The following is a 4,511-nucleotide window of genomic DNA, read 5'->3' on the forward strand; positions in this document are numbered from 1 at the left end:
ATGAATTATTGCCTGATGTAAAGTTTCAATTACCAGGGCAGATTTTTTTCTCATACTGTGATACTTGAATAAAATTATCCTGGTACCACAGGAGTTAGCACTGGAAAAAGCCTACATAAGCAGCCTTTATTTCCTTACCAATTTAGGATACTCTCACGCATCATTGACATTGATGCTATTGGATCATGTACACAAATCCTTTAGGCCTCAAAGTCATGCTTCAAGCGTACAGGAAATCACCAAATCCCTGCCAAGAAACTGAAAAATTAAACCATTCAATTTTGGCAACACGAACCGGCCTTCAAGTTCTGGAGTGCATTAACCTGGTAGACAATTAATTCTCATTCTGTCATTCTGATTTAGTGGCCTTCTCCACCTAAAGCCTGACTTTTTTGGAATTGCTGGTGGAGAAAGGTGTCCTTCGATATGAGCCAGGAATTCATACTCTGGCCTCAGATAACATTTATTACACTATACCCTTTTAAAGTCAAATGTAAAATTAAGTAGAAAACAGAGAAAATGTCAGTGTATATATATTTTTGATGGTAGGTTTTCTAAATAACAGTGTATAAAAACATTGTATGTGTATTAACATAAAACTGCAGAGCCAGCTAAAAGGTGGTGTTGCCAGAGCTCATGATTTCAGCAAGTTTCACAATATTTGATGTTTGTCTCTGAAAGCTCAGTTCAGGATTTAAATGATTACATTAGCCTCAGAAGCAAGACCACAAATAAAATGGACAAGATTTGTAAATAAATTTAGAAGCCAACTTCACTGTTAGCAACTTAGACCCTGGACTCCTCTGTTCTGTTCACGTTATATGTAATACGTTGCATAGCCCTGTGTGTTTCAGAGCCTGATTGACTTTGTCGTCAAGCATGTAAGCTGTCCATACACCCTAGTAGAAAGCCTCTCACAGCCACACTAAATTATTGAGGAATAAGCCTAATTTATAAAGGTATCACAGCTTGAATGGTGAGCAAGTCTGGACTTCCTACTCTGCCTACACAGTATGTTTGTTCCAACTGTGCATGCAAGACAGAATTTCTTTGTGGAGGCATGCATAAAGACAGAGTCTCTAGTACTAATAAGAAGACTCTCCTAAACAATCTTCATGTAGGTATTATAAATGTGTCTCTGGGAACAGAAATTGCACCACAACATAAACATGATTTGACTGAAAGTGTGAGGGGAAACAGCTACTTCTGCAATAGACTTGACTAGTCTGATCACAGTGGAGGCTCTCATACTGTCCAGAAGAAGAGTGATTTTCTAGACTATATTCAGATTACTTTTTCCTATCTAAATAAACCTAAATATGAGATTCAGGTTTCTGGAACTTATATTTGAATTTATAAATTCAAGACTCACATTTTGCTAATGTGTTGAAATAAAGTTAATGTTCATCTGAATCCCAGCCCTTCCTCAGTGTACCTTTTGCCATACAATGAAGATATTTTGCATATACAAACATAGTCATGTAAATTTCAGTTAATACTCACTAGAATGATTTTGCAGTTCTCTTTGTCCCTGTCATCAGAAATGGGTATAGCAAGAATATATTTTCTAGAACAAAGAATATGCACAAGGTAATCACAATCATCATTCAAAGGAAGACGTCATTTACTAATGCCACTAAACTAAGAGAAAGCCCACAGATATGTTCTTAGATATTAACTTTCAATATACATTAAATAGACAGATATTTATTTACTGTCCAACAGACATTTCTGAAAATTCTTCTATGCTAATTACTGCGTGGAACTCTTCTTTTAGGTTGTCTCTTGAATTAAGACTGTTAGACTGATTCTGTTAGACTGATTCTGTTAGACTGATTCTACCATGAATATCTACAAGGAAAGCCATGCTATTGGTATAAGTTCCGAGGAAGATTTTCTCTTCCATTTTCCCTTCAATCATCACTTATTTGTCACCAATGTCCCTATTTGTCTGTTGTTCTCCTGCCTCTTCTGCTCATTCCTCATCTGTTCTTTGTTTCAGTCACTAGCAGTAACTTTCCCAAAATACCCCAGTGATTAAAGACGTGACTCTGTCATGAGTTGGCAGATCTCATGGAGCTTTCCAAAAACACCTCATTTTTTTACTTCTACTGATTTAAAAGACAGCTAATTGCAAAGGATCATGTTCTGGCTACCCTCTCTGGGCAGCCAACTTAGACATGGTTGCTCCTGCTCTCAGCTGATTGTATACAGACTTTAGATGAGGCAACTTCAAACAGCAAATGCCCTGGATTGCTTATCCCTTTCTAGTACTTAGGCCATAATTGTTCACCTCAAAATAGCCCTCAGACATTTTTAAAAAATCTAATGAGGGGTTTTCTTGCATCATTTTCTACCTAGATAGTAAAAAACTTCTCCCTTCTTGACATTCAGTGGGCCTTAAGCTCCTGTATCACTGCCAGAAAGCTGGACTTGGGATTTTGAAAGTGCAGGTCTGTGCTATGAATCCTTCTCTATGAGATCTGGTTCAATAAGAGGTTTTCTACACCCTCCTAAGAACCTCCCATTCCCACTGATTCCCTGTCAAAGACAACAGTCTCTCCATTGTGATAATACTTGTGTGTTTACATTCAAGACCACCTTTTAAAATTTGCTTTAAAAAAAAAAAATCACATAAATGAAAGGAAGGTACTACTACAGTGAAGAACTGGAGCCAGGACAGAAATGAAATTTCCTAAAATGATTTTGCAAACAAATATTTTATAAAGTAGCATTTAGAACTAAATTATTTAGGGCCTTGTCGTGTTCAGTGACCAGCGACGTAGGCTTCCACCACCATCACACCTCACACCACCATCACATCCCAGCATGGGTGGATGGAAGCTAAATAATCAAATGCTGTTGTCACTCTCATATATCTCATCCTTTTTATAAAAATATCCTTATCCTGTCTAGCTCTTGCTATCATACAGAGTCTCAGTTTGTCAAGGTTTAGGCCAAATCAAGCCTTTCTAAAACAGTTCTTTATTTTTGACTGTAGAGACTAGGATGTGGAAAACAAACACCAGCAAAAGAACTGCAGTCACAACTGCTGCCATAATTTGGATGGTGTGAGGTGCCTGTGAAGCTTAGTTCCTCCTAACTCAGCGTTCAGGTAGGGTAGCTGCACTACGTTCCAAATTGTGCCATTTTAAAGTAAATTATTCTCCTTTCACAGCACAATAATTGTTAACTGTGAATATTTGCAGCCATTATAGGGGTACAAATAGGAGGCAGAGTAATGGAAGACTTGTTAATTTATTTTACCAGTGGGATATAATGGTTCCTCAGCACTTCTCTCAGAAGAAAGAGGCATGAAGAAAGTATGTACTGTATGTCTTTCAAACTCTCCCTTTCCATCATCACGTTTGTATAAAGACCTGCAGCATGATTTGTAATGCTGCACTCTCTAGAACTGCTGCTTTAATCATGTGTAATATAGCTAACAAGATGTACAAAGCAGGAAGGAAGATATCTGTTCAACCATACTTGGCCTGACATCTCTTGATTCTCATGAGAAAGGCCAGACTAGCAGGTTCTAGAGGCTGAAAGTCAAATGCTTAATCATCAGAAATTCTGTATGGAGATCAGTGTTCCATATACCTTCCCATCTAAACCACCACAAAGCTTTCCTCACCCACAGCCATCATCAAAAAGGAGAAGACAGTTCAACCTCATTTCTTGTTATGATCTAAACATCTGTGCTGCAGCAACCACAAAAAGAAGACATTTAAAACCAATGGTAGCCATAATTATCTTGTTGTTTGGCCAGATCTTTCAACTAACTAGGAACTCAGTTCCCACAGGATGCCAAGCCATCACCAGATGGTTCTCTGAAACCCTTTTTGCCAAGTTCACAGTACAATTTGGATGAAGTTGCACAACTTGTGTTAGAAAGCCTCTTTCTGCCACTACCAGTATTTCTGGACCCCTCAAGCTTTTTATCCTCTTCACATGCCACCTACACATGGGACATGTGGCTCTGGCATGCTCAGCCATGGCAGGCATGTTAAGACATGCTGCCATGACCCAGAGAGAAAGAGTACCTCTATGCTGAGCTCCTTGAAATGACACCCCCATCCCTCTATTGTGTCATGGTCTCTCCTTCCCTGAGAGAATCCATATACCAAATCTCATCAACAGATGATGGATCAGGAGGGAAACCACAAGGCTGTACTGCATATGCATGAGAACAAGACCTAATTATGAGAGAATGAGAGGTGGAAGTTGGTTGTGTAAGACCTGCACAAAACACATGAGCCTTGACTACTTGTGCTCTTCTCTGCAAGTCTGTCTTTGCATTCAGATGTCTGCCATCTCTCATGAACCACAGCAGCGTTTGGTGCTGTGGTCAAAAGCAAATTTCTTGGGGTTTCCCCTTCACTGGAAATCCCCTTGTTAAGGCTGTTGTTGCTGGGGAACTCTGTGCAGCCTTTCCTCTTGTTGAGGGCTGAACTTTGTAGTCTCAACCTTTAATTAGCTTTCCCTTGACCCCTTCGCAAGGCTTACCA

This window comes from Streptopelia decaocto (genome assembly GCF_964273445.1).
Source record: "Streptopelia decaocto genome assembly, chromosome: 2".
Taxonomy (NCBI): Eukaryota; Metazoa; Chordata; class Aves; order Columbiformes; family Columbidae; genus Streptopelia; species Streptopelia decaocto.